At 44.2% G+C, this 13,192-nt stretch overlaps 1 long non-coding RNA gene across 1 annotated transcript in view; it reads left to right on the plus strand.

Moving 5' to 3' along the window:
* Positions 1-12,991, plus strand: part of LOC310658291 — a 28,305-nt gene extending 15,314 nt beyond the window's left edge. The window contains exons 2-4 of the long non-coding RNA XR_014502188.1: positions 8,301-9,009; positions 9,322-9,393; positions 12,812-12,991. This is a non-coding gene — a long non-coding RNA (uncharacterized lncRNA). The remainder of the gene's footprint in view (positions 1-8,300; positions 9,010-9,321; positions 9,394-12,811) is intronic.
* The last annotated feature ends 201 nt before the right edge of the window (positions 12,992-13,192 follow it).

A 13,192-nucleotide genomic window follows, 5' to 3' on the forward strand; every position in this document is an offset into this window, starting at 1 on the left:
CAATTGTTAGACTTATTCCAAACAATTTCTGCAGATGATAATATTTCTCAGAGCTGACAAATGCTCCAGAGTGTGAAGATCTGTCTATGTAACAATTGTCACTGGTGGCCTTACCTAGAAGTTGTCTCCAGGGCTGTTGAGCCAAAGATGGAGCAGACTTCTTTTAGGCTGTTCCAGAGGGCAAGACTAGCACCAACAGGCAGAAATGGCCAGGAAGCAGGTTTCATGTCAACCCTGAAAGAAACTTCTTAATAGTAAGGTAAAAGGTAAAGGACCCCTGGACGGTTAAGTCCAGTCAAAGGCGACTATGGGGTGTGGCGCTCATCTCACTTACAGGCCAAGGGAGCTGGCATTTGTCCACAGGCAGCTTTCCAGGTCGTGTGGCCAGCATGACTAAACTGGTGCAATAGGACACCATGATGGAAACCAGAGCACACGGAAATGCTGTTTATCTTCCTGCCGCAGCAGTACCTATTTATCTACTTGCAATTGTGTGCTTTCAAACTGCTAGTTCGAACTGGCAGGAGCTGGGACAGAGCAATGGCAGCTCACTCCGTTGCGGGGATTCGAACCACTGACCTTCCGATCAGCAAGTCCATGAGGCTCATTGGTTTAGGCCACAGCATCACTCACATCCGATTAGTATGGGTTGTTCGACAATGGGGGCTCTCCTTCCCTGGTGGTATTCAAACTGATATTGGACAGCCATCTTTTGGTGATCCTGCAGTTGTATCTCACATTGCAAATCCTGCAGTGGCCGGAAGGTGGGACTTTGTTGTTGTTTAATCGTTTAGTCGTGTCCGCCTCTTCGTGACCCCATGGACCAGAGCACGCCAGGCACTCCTGTCTTCCACTGCCTCCCGCAGTTTGGTCAAACTCATGCTTGTAGCTTTGAGAACACTATCCAACCATCTTGTCCTCTGTTGTCCCCTTCTCCTTGTGCCCTCCATCTTTCCCAACATCAGGGTCTTTTCCAGGGAGTCTTCTCTTCTCATGAGGTGGCCAAAGTATTGGAGCCTCAGCTTCAGGATCTGTCCTTCCAGTGAGCACTCAGGGCTGATTTCCTTCAGAATGGATAGGTTTGATCTTCTTGCAGTCCGTGGGACTCTCAAGAGTCTCCTCCAGCACCATTATTCAAAAGCATCAATTCTTCAGCGATCAGCCTTCTTTATGGTCCAGCTTTCGCTTCCATACATCACTACCGGGAAAACCATAGCTTTTACTATCCTTTTTATATATGGACCTTTGTTGGCAAGGTGATGTCTTTATTTTTTAAGGTGGGACTAGATAACTACTAAGTTCCCTTTCAGCTCTGGGATTCTATTTCAGAGCAGATCTGACGAATTCCAGAGCTGCATACTGCAAGCCAGCCTGTCATATGGGCTGATGTTGCATACCCCTAGTTCCGTCTGAGGTTGAAAGATTTTGGCTGACAGGCTAAATTACAGCCTCACTCACCCCTTGAGAGTCCTTCTAAATCCTTGGCAGTGCTATGCAAATCCCTGTCTTACTTCAATATTAAATAGTTTCCTTAGATTGCTCTTCATTCTGATATCAAAGAATTTGATTATTCAGACATAGCCCATCAGGAGTAAAAGACCGGTATTGATGAACTGGAAAAGTAAAAGTGCAGCTTCCTTTAACGATTGGATTGAAGATATCTACAAACTCACTACACAATTAACAAGTGGTGTGGAAATGTAGACTTGCCATTTAACAAGATTTGGAATTCATTTTTATAAATGCCATTTTAGGTTAAGTCCTGGTTAACTGCAGTAACAATCCCTGCCCATTTTTTTTGTAATGTACACATTATCTTTTTTCTGTTTTGTTTTCTGCATGGGTACTATTTCTTGTTTCTTCTTTTTGTTTGTGTCTTATCTTACTTTGTGCACTTGTAGTTTTCTACTTTTTATTTTTCAGTAAGGAATATACAATAAAATAACAATGGGTCAACATGGAATCATTAGGAATGGACAATTGTGACCCTCCATAGTCCCAACTCTCACCAGCCCCGGCTAGTTCAGCCAATGAGGAAAGACGATGGGAGTTGTAGTCAAAAAAATCTGAAGGGTTATAGATTTATCCAGCCCTGGCCTACACCGTGTCTTTGCTGCAAAGGTAGCTGTACTGAAGTAAATGCTATGCTGATTGAAAGAGATGCCTCGCAGCTCTGTGCTCCATGTAACATTGGTCTGATACGGAGTATGGATGAGGAGCTCTTTCTAACTCGTACACTGGAAGGAAGGAAGAATCAGGGAGAGCTGTATATGCCTGTTAGGTGGGCTCATAGGAAACTAAGAACTGTGAAATGCTGTCAGGGTGATGCATTGGTTAGAGTGTTGCATATGGTTGTGGAAAATCCAAGCTCAGTTCCTCACTCAGGTGTGAAGCTTCGTGAAATTTACTCTCTTAGCCTAGTGTGTATTGAAGTGGGGAGAATAAAATGTTGATCTGGGTTCCTTGGAAGATAGAAATGCAAATGCACAGAGGGAGTGCTGAGTTCTTTGACTGCTCTTTGCAGATGGCTCTTTGCCCATGGTGATGATGATGATGATGATGACGACGACTGTGCGTCTAACCTGCTCTTCGGTTCAAATAAATTCTCCAAGCAGCTAACCAAGGAAACAGAAATCCAATATGCAATATTAAAGCTGAAAATTAATACAATAATTAATAGCAGCACTTATTAGCAGCAGCAGTAAAATGTGTATTACATTTATTTACGGTATAAATCGATACAGGTATCCCTGAAGAAGGCTGCAGCTTGAAATGTACTCACTTTACATGGTGGAAGTTGCATTGATTTGTTCCTTCTTACACTGGTAGGTTTGTTTCATCTCCTGCCTTGCATCTCTTGTTGGGAAATGCACCATTTAAGCTTCTCCAGTTGTCCGTTCTTTGGCTTCCCTCAGCATCCCTCAGATCTTTTGCCCAAGGAAGATTCCCTAAATTTGTTTCAAGTGAAAACACCTGATTAAAGCGTGTGTGCATTTTCTTATTCTTCTCCTTAGCTCAATTTATGTTTTAATGACTGGGGCTACAAATTAGAAGAAGCCTGCTGGAGAGATACCAATGTTCCACATCAGAAGAAGACAAATTTGGAAAAATGAGAAACCAGGAGAACCAAAATCGACTATTCCGTCTATCCCTATTCAAATGGAGACCATAGCTTAGTGATAGAGTACATGGTTTTCATGCAGAAGGTCCTATGTTCAGTTCCTGGCCAGTGGCGTAGCATGGGGAAGGGGGCACGGGGCAGTTGCCCTGGGTGCAAAATTTCAACACCTGTTACAGCCTCAATACAGCTGCATACTTCTGTTGCTGGGCTTCATTGAAAATGGCTTCTCTATGCGAAGCAGCAAGTGACCTCTCCAGACAATGGAACAGAACAACTCTTCTTTTCTTATGTCTGTGGTTGCAATCTCCTGGGTGATGCGGACACCATTAGGCAGTTGAATGTGCTTGCGTATTCTGCCTGTTTCCCTAACTCCTGCCCCTCCTCCATGTGGCCCCAGGCACTGGCAACCCACGCTATGCCACTGCTCCTGGCATCTCCAGGTAAATCTCAGAAGACTCTGTTTGAAATCTTGGAGAGCTGCTGGCAGTCAGAGTCATAGCTGCCGGCCAGGGAGGAGGGAGGCTCCATCTGTGTTGCTTGGCTGCGTTGCTCACCCAATAAGGAGTCTAAGAATGACTGCGGGGTGGAGCTTGCGTGCCTTGTGCCGATCAAATCGGCTGCATTGCCTGGGGACTCGCCTTTGCTCAGCGCTTCCCAGCAGAGTGTGGTTTTCCTTGAGGCTTGAGGTTTCGTTTGGCTGCTGGCTGGGCTTTCTGCCTTTGGCTCGGAGGGGTTCAGAAGTTGGACATACCTGTGCTGAGTGCTCGGATCGGAATCGGATGGATACGTCATCAATGGCCCACTCACCCTTGCCGGGCAAAATGTCTGTCTGCAGCGGGGGCACATGGTGGGGGGAAAGGAAAGGAGCTGGTTGAGTACAATGGTGGGTGGTGATCTCGTGGGAGGGGGAGCTTTGGATTTGTTTTGGAGGCTCCTTCAATTGACTGTTATGGGGGAAAGGAAAGGAGCTGGTTAAGTAAAATCCCTTATTTTCACTGCTGATCCCTTATTTTTGAGGCTGCTGGTCCCTTATTTTCAAATCTGTAAGTTGACAGCTATGGTCAGAGTGTACAATACTGAGCTAGGTGGTCCAGTCTTCTGAGGGTATAATGTAGCTTCCTAGATGGGACTGATAGCAAAGTTTTATGAGGAAAATTTATCCAGCTGTTAAAGTACTCAGGGATGCCTACAGCTTCTGTCTCCCGGCAAAATAGGATATATTCAGAAGATTCAGAATTCCAATCTAAGTAGCAAATGTAAATTGGATAGGAACAGAACCTCAGCTCCACAGGGGAAGATTAAAACCCTGGCCAATGCTGACATCACACACAGACTGGCTGTGTTCTGCCCAGAGGGCGACATACTGTACCAATGGCTGATGCTATTACTCTTTGTGTTAATGAGCAAGGAGCATTGATAATCTGCACAAGCTTGGGGGGAACAAACCCACTTGAAATATTTGAAGGCTTGCCACAACATGACAGCAAATGCATTTGGTGTATGTTCAGTGATCAAAAGAGAGGCTTCCGTAAGAAAATGTCACTTGCTAGTCAAACAAATTGGAAGTGTAAAAAGAAGCCGTCTCAAAATACAGGGATTTACCTCAAATTCTGAGAGACAGGACATGCAAGTGGGGAGGCCGCCCTTAAATACCTAGAAAATCACCTGCTCTTCTAACTTCATTTCTCTGCAGAATAACTGTATCAGGTGTTCATGTGTCCTAGGAGTTCAGAATCCTACTAATCACAGGGGCTCTGTTAGCATTTCACTCCTCCGTGGCTGGATGTGTGATTGTTATATCACATGTCAGTGTTTACTTTCTAGGCTTGGAAAGTGCGAGAACGGAAGTCAGTCTTATCTCTCTTCCACTGCACTGTACTATTGTACTTCTTTACTCTCTCTTGGAAAAGAAGTGAGAAGACGCCATGATTGCTTTGTCCTGTATATATTGCGTGTCGAGGTCCCCAGGGCCACCCCAATAACTCACACATCACACAGAAATTTTGTTTAAGGTTTTTGGCGTAATTTTGGCCACAACTTTATTAAAATACAAAAATGTGAGTGGTTGCGTAGGCATTGGTTGCGACTATCTCCCCCCCCCCCCCATTGGGGGACAGACTGACATTCCACACGCCTGCGAAAGTCAGAAAAGGGGAATACACTTGGGGGTAGCGACGGAGCAGGGAACCTGCCCTCAGCCCTCCCCAAATGCAGCCAGGAGCTCTTGCAGTGGCCCGAGCCCCCTTGACAGAGTGGACAAGCAATAGTTAGCCCCCGATTCCTTTAACGGAATCCCTTGCAGCAGCAGCATTAGAGGGGCAGGCACAGCCAATCCATGCCCCTCAACCAACCAAACCATAAACCAATGCCTAACCACAAACTTACAAGTTGTGACAATTTGCTATGCTGTAGGCAAAAACCAAATGGCCCCAGCCATGTGTCCTTCCAGTGAGCACTCAGGGCTAATTTCCTTAAGAATGCATGGAAATCAGCCCTGAGTGCTCACTGGAAGGACAGATCCTGAAGCTGAGGCTCCAATACTTGTAACAATGTGTTACCCAAATTATAAATGCTCGGTGGACAGTCTTTCTGGCTGAATGCTGTTTCATTAAGAAATATATGCTAATATGTTAAAAAAGAGAAATAATCCTTAATGTGTGGTTTTTGGTGTGTGTGTGTGTTTTAGTATCCCTTACAATCATCTTGATTAATTCATCCCTATTCCTTAAGTAATGGCACTTTATAGGAGAGCAAAGGCTCTTGTTGTCACTACTTGCTAGTAACGAACAGGCTGATCAACATGCTAATTACAGGGGTTCTTTTTTAACAGTCTTTTTTTATTATTCTCAAATGAATAATGCGCAGCAGCTGTGACATTGAACAAGGGTGCTATAATTGCAATAACCAAAGCAAGAGAGAAATTGTTTAATAGTCTCATAAAACGCGTAGCCTCCTTCCAGGACAGATTTTTCTTGCCCTGCCTGTGATTTAGGAGCCGTCCGCCGGCGTTCGGATTCTCATTCGTGCTATTGGACTGAGCAGGTGCTATCGACACAGGTTTGGAACTCGGTGGTGCCATTTCAGCGGTTGGGGCTTCCTAGCACCATCTGCCCAACATTACAGAAGCGTCCCCAAAGCGTCCCTTCCCAAGAGAACTCTGCTTCATACTTTTCTTATCAAAATTTAGGTGCCAGGCAATAATAATAATAATAATAATAATAATAATAATAATAATAATATATAATAATAATATATAATATTTGTACCCCGCCCATCTGGCTGGGTTACCCCAGCCTTCATTGTTATGTACTGAAGTTCTTACCCTGGCCCAGCAGGGGGATACTGTAGATAGTTATGCAAATGAAGGATCGAAAGTGATGTTCAGTGATTGGATAGTTTGTATGCAAATGAAGGATCGAAAGTGACGTTCAGTGATTGGCTAGTTACAGAAAATGGTTACTGTTGCATTCTAGTGGAGCTCTATATAAGCAGGCTGACTGAGCTCCTCAGTTCAGTTCTGTTCCAGCTTACAAATAAAGAGCTGCTTTGGAAGAATCGCTATGTCATCTGATATGTTCGCCCACAACTTAACATCCATGGGCGGCTTCCAACAAAGATTAAAAATACATTAAAAACTTCCCTGAACAGGGCTGCCTTCAGATGTCTTCTAAATGTTAGGTAGTTGTTTATCTCTTTGACAGCTTTCTGAGCTGTTAGTGAGCAGCTACTTTGTTTCCCTCCGTTAAAAACTTTTGTACAGCATGTTTTATTTGTGGTTCGATCTGATGCTTCCACAGTTTCTTTGCGTCTGCAGCTGTTTTTATTTGCTGTTCTATTTTAAAGTGGTTTCCATCTCTTTTTTAATGTCCAGAAACATAGGGCGCTGTCTTGTCCTGAGTCGGACTATTGATCCTTCTAGCTGAGTGGCCAATTGATCTAGCTAGCTCAGTGGTGTCTGCACTAAGTGGAAGCGTCTCTGTACGATTTCAGACAGGATACAGTCCTAGCCCTCCATCTCATGGATTGAAGTTGAATGCAAGACAAATGCTCCACCAATGAACTGTATCGCTTCCCCATTTATTGTGAGCTCATGGGTTGTTGTTTTTCTTTAAAAGGAGGATTTTCTACAACAGCAAAAAAGCAGTTTTCAGTTTCCCCAGCCACTCTCGGCAGCTCCCAACAGAATATTAAAAACACGATAAAACATCAAACATTAAAAACTTCCCTAAATAAGGGTTGCCTTCAGGTGTCTTCTAAAAGTCAGATAGTTGTTTGTTTCCTTGACATCTGATGGGAGGGCATTTCACAGGGCAGGTGCCACTACCGAGAAGGCCCTCTGCCTGGTTCCCTGTAGCCTCACTTCTTGCAGTGAGGGAACCGCCAAAAGGCCCTCGGAGCTGGACCTCGGTGTCCGGGCTGAACAATGGGGGTGGAGCATAAATGTGTCTACTCTGAGTAGCACTTTGTTGAATTCCACCCACATTAATCAATATGCATGCCTCATGCCTTTTTCCTACATAAATGCAGGGCTTTTATTTTTTCAACCAGAGCTTACAGGAGCTCAGCTCCAGCACCTCTCAGGTGGGCACCATTGCCATTCTAAGAGAACAAGGGAGAAGTTCATTGTGAGCTCCAGCACCTCTTTTTCTAGAAAAAATAGAATTTTTTTTCTAGAAAAAAATGTGCTGTTGAAGAGGAGATTTATAATGTTGGAAGGGGACCTGAGGGCCCCAATAACTGGTAATAAATAAAGATCAAACTCCACTTGTTTGTGTGTATAATTAAGTTGCAATGGATAGAAAATAGAGATTCCTGTGAACCAGGAGTTTAGAACTGCTGTCAGCCCCAGGAGGCATGGCCCATGACCAGGAATAATGGGAGTTGTAGCTCAACAACATCTGGAGGGCTGAAGATTCCCTACAGCTGCTGTATTCAAGCTTTCATTGATGGTCTCCATAGAGAACAAGGCCAATCACCCTCCAACATACCTGCTTTGGGTGGGGAGGTCTGAAGGGAAATTGGAAACTGGGACCCAGTTACAGTCCACTCCACAACCAGGATATATGATCACAAAGAAGACTTAAAACCTTCCTGCTGGGTGGGATTCAAGGGATCGGGGGAGATGTCACAAGGACACAAATATATTATAGTTTTTATATATGTATATAAAAAGGTAAAGGGTAAAGGGACCCCTGACCATTAGGTCCAGTCGTGGCCGACTCTGGGGTTGCGGCACTCATCTCGCTTCATTGGCCGAGGGAGCCGGTGTACAGCTTCCAGGTCATGTGGCCAGCATGACTAAGCTGCTTCTGGCGAACCAGAGCAGTGCACAGAAACTCCGTTTACCTTCCCGCCGGAGCGGTACCTATTTATCTACTTGCACTTTGACGTGCTTTCGAACTGCTAGGTTGGCAGGAGCAGGGACCGAGCAACGGGAGCTCACCCCATCGCGGGGATTCGAACCGCCGACCTTCTGATCTGCAAGTCCTAGGCTCTGTGGTTTAACCCCCAGCACCACCTGCGTCCCATATATGTATATATATTCTAAAAATGGCAGCTGAATATAATCTCTCTCTACAAACAGCTTGTTCATATGGGAGCCATTTTGACACCTACCCTTTGGAATTTCACCCCAACTCCTATTATATATATGACAGTCACCCTCTCTGTTGTCTTTCCAGAACCTACTGAAAGCCTTCCACTTCCAACAAGCCTTTTAAGTACAGCTCTTTCCCAGTCTGCACTTGTATTGGATGTGTTTTTAGATGTTTTCCTTCTTTTATCATTCGTGTGCCTGCCAGCCTGGGCTCCACTGGGAGGAAGAGGGCAGAATATAAATGGAAGAACGGAAGAAAGAACTATGGTTAACAGCGCAAGTCTGTTCAAAAGTAAGTTACATTGATTTCAGTGGGGCTTGCTCACAAGTAAGTGGGTACAGGATTGCAGCTTAAATTTCCCCCTTCTAAAATTAAGAAAGCATCTTTCATCTTAGCGCTGTAGCAGATCTGAAACTCTTTTATAGATGAGAATACCTGGAACATTTAATGGCAGAAATACTATTTCACTGGCAGCCGCAGATCCATACTTGTGATGGAAAGGTTTTCACTCCTTTGTGATAACTTGCTGTCCAAAACCATAAGAACATTATTTAGGCACATTAAATCTAAAACCTTCACACACTTGCCTCTAATGTTTCTTAGGAATGACAATGTGAACATTTTCAAGGGCACAGACCACAGGGATTATTTATATACGGTGTGGGCCAAGTTAAGGTAAGCATTGACATAATATTTATAATCTCAAAGGTTACTAAATCAGAAATACTGTAGAATTCCATTAGCAAGGCAAGCTGCATCAATGGGAGGTTGTGATTTATTCAAGTTATAAATTGCTCTAGAAATGGTTATGGTCTCCTTCAGGCTGTCCAAATACACCTGAAGATTCATTAGTTTGGCAGGGTAATTTTAGCTTATTGGGATGATTATAAGAGGAGGTGGTACTGAACTAGGTAAGGACTCAGGAAGCTTTTTCACCTTGAGGACAAGATGAATTTTAACAGGGAGAAATGTAAAGTATTGCACTTGGGGGGGGGGGGAATGAGAGGCACAAATACAAGATGGGTGACACCTGGCTTGAGAGCAGTACATGTGAAAAGGATCTAGGAGTCTTGGTTGACAACAAACTTGACATGAGCCAACAGTGTGACGCGGCAGCTAAAAAAGCCAATGCAATTCTGGGCTGCATCAATAGGAGTATAGCATCCAGATCAAGGGAAATAATAGTGCCACTGTATTCTGCTCTGGTCAGACCTCACCTGGAGTACTGTGTCCAGTTCTGGGCACCACAGTTCAAGAAGGACACTGACAAACTGAAACGTGTCCAGAGGAGGGCAACCAAAATGCTCAAAGGCCTGAAAACGATGCCTTATGAGGAACGGCTAAGGGAGCTGGGCATGTTTAGCCTGGAGAAGAGGAGGTTAAGGGGTGATATGATAGCCATGTTCAAATATATAAAAGGATGTCACATAGAGGAGGGAGAAAGGTTGGTTTCTGCTGCTCCAGAGAGGCGGACACAGAGCAATGGATCCAAACTACAAGAAAGAAGATTCCACCTAAACATTAGGAAGAACTTTCTGACAGTAAGAGCTGTTCGACAGTGGAATTTGCTGCCAAGGAGTGTGGTGGAGTCTCCTTCTTTGGAGGTCTTTAAGCAGAGGCTTGACAACCATATGTCAGGAGTGCTCTGATGGTGTTTCCTGCTTGGCAGGGGGTTGGACTCGATGGCCCTTGTGGTCTCTTCCAACTCTATGATTCTATGATTCTAGGACCACATTGCTCCTGGGCAAACTTCGAGGAGCCTCATGTTAACAATGGGTGGGGTATTATCGTATGTCGTGGTCATGTGGGATGGTAAAAGCTTTCTGGGAAATGATATATAATGAAAAAAATGTTTAAAATTGTTATGTACTGAAGTTCTCACCCTGGGCCAGCAGGGGGATACTGTAGATAGTTTTCACTCAGGTCGACATATGCAAATAAGGAACTGAAAGTGATGTTCAGTGATCGGATAGTTACAGAAAGTTGTTACTGTTGCATTGTAGTGGAGCTCTATATAAGCAGCCTGGCTGAACTCTTCAGTTCAGTTCTGTTCTGGCCTGTGAATAAACAAAAGCCGTTTGAAGAATCGCTGCGTCATCTGATATGTTCACCCACAACTTAACAAAAATAACTTTCGTTAAAAAAGCAGAGGCTTTTTTGTTAAGCATTATAGACACGAAACTACCAAAAGAAAAGAAAATACTGTTTATGTAAGGTAAAGTTAAAGGACCCCTGGATGGTTAAGTCTAGTCAAAGGTGACTATGGGGTTGTGGTACTCATCTCGCTTTCAGGCCAAGGGAACCAGCGTTTGTCCATAGACAGTTTTCTGGGTCATGTAGCCAGCAGGACTAAACCGCTACTGGAGCACAGAGAAAGCATGCTTTCGAACTGCTAGGTTGGCAGGAGCTGGGACGGAGTGAAGGGAGCTCACCCCGTAGTGGGGATTCGAACCACCGACCTTCCGATTGGCAAGCCCAAGTGGCTCAGTGGTTTAGACCACAGTGCCACCTGCATCCCTGCTGTTTATGTATGCAACGACAGCAAGCAAGGATGCTTCTTGCCCGGAGATGTAAAGAATAAGAAGTACCAACCAGAGAAGAGTGGCAGACCAAGCTGATGGAATATGCAGAAATGGCAAGACTGACGGGAAAGATCAGAAACCAGGAAGACCAAGTATTTTTAAAAGACTGGAATAACCTTCTAACGTATTTGAGAGATCACCGTAAACAGCTGAAATCATTGGCAGGAATACAATGACCTTTGTAATGTAACTTGGATTTTGGATACTATGATTATATAGATTACAGTAAAAGATGCAGGAATAAAATTAAGAATTGGAACCCATGGACGAAGGGAAGGAAGGAGGTCTCAAGGTTCGAAAGAACGCTTTCCTTTTTTAATATGTGAAAATGTTATGTTTTATGTAAAACTAATACAAATTTATATACTGTTGCAGATGCTCGAGAGTAAACAGACAGGACTCCACCCTGTCTTTTACCTGGCTTTATTTTGGTGCAAATTATTTACAGTGAAGAGCGTCAAAAGTTCATGTCTGGCTCAATCGCGAGCAGAATCCAAGAGTGGTCTTTTTTTGTATCTCCCCCAACATAAAGGTTTTGTTATCCCCAACCGTCTCCGCCCCTCTCTGCACCCCAGACTACTGCGCAGCATGGGTGATGGCAAGGGCATGTTTCCCTCCTGTCCGCCTTGCCCAGGAGCGGTGTTAAGGCTCTCCCTAGCATCCTCTGGTCCTTGCACCTCTTCTCCACTGGTGGTGGGGCTTTCCTCATCCTCTGGTCCTTGCACCTCTTTCCTCCTCCCCAGAAGAGGAACTGCTTCGCAAGATTTTCGGAGGCTCCCTGTAACACAAGTGCCCTTCTATTTCTCATCTCTGAGCCAATGGCAGTTCCCTGACATATACATTTTAAAAATAATAATGGGTGGAGCGAAGTGGGTGGGGCCAGAGGCAGAAGTGGGTGGAGCAATGAATGTGTCTCTTACTTTTGTGCAGTAGGCTAGATTCCAGTGTCACAAAAGCTAGAGGTTTCAACACACACACACTAACAATTCTCTCTTATCTTCCAAGCAGGCAAGAAAGAGTTCAATGACACATTCCAGACAGGCAGCGACAGATGTACTATGAAACCAATGTATCTTAAACTTAAGGGCCCCTCTGGGATTCGGGACCCCAGAATTGACTTTAGTTCACATTGCTTTTTTTAAAAAATGGGCCGAGTAGACCCAGTTTGAATCACATGACTCAAATTGATTACTTTTTTGTTGCATCTTTTTCAACAATCCCAAAGAGTCAGTAGCACAGATGTTGTAAAGGAAGAAGATAACAGTGGTCACCTAGACTTCATTGCTGGTTGCGAAGGGGCCCCCAAAACAGTTCAAGCCCTCAAAATGTAGGTCCACCCCTGCGGCGAGGTAAAACCTTTGGAGGACAACATGGAGCAGGACTAGTGATGGTCCTAGTCTTTGAACTAAGACCTTCTGTTAAAGTCTACCAAACCCAAGTGTTGGCAATCACCATAAATTGCTAGATACCTAAAGGAACACTATCCTACCCCTTCTCTGTGTCCTGCTTAGTGTGAAGACTTAGTGAATGATGGCAAGAAATAAGACCTTCACCAATATCGTGAAGCACTTTGGCTCATGAAGCACAAACAGTCATCTCTCTGACTATCCCCAGCCTATTGATAAAGACATTTTTATTCCAGCACCTTTGGCCTGCTAAGCATCTGCTGTTTTCAATAAGGATTATGTTTCAATCTCTGAGATCTTCATTCATTGTATTTTTTATATTCTGTTTTTAACGATTCAGTCCTATGCATGTCCATTCTGAAATAAGCCCCACTGAGTTCAATGAGTTCTGCATCCTGGCGTGTATAGGATTACACCGCATAAATGTGCTTTTATTTTTTTATTTTTAATGTATTTAATAGTTAACCTGAAATTCGGATTGGAAAT

Source organism: Podarcis tiliguerta, assembly GCF_965153285.1.
Source record: "Podarcis tiliguerta genome assembly, chromosome: 10".
In the NCBI taxonomy this organism is placed as follows: Eukaryota; Metazoa; Chordata; class Lepidosauria; order Squamata; family Lacertidae; genus Podarcis; species Podarcis tiliguerta.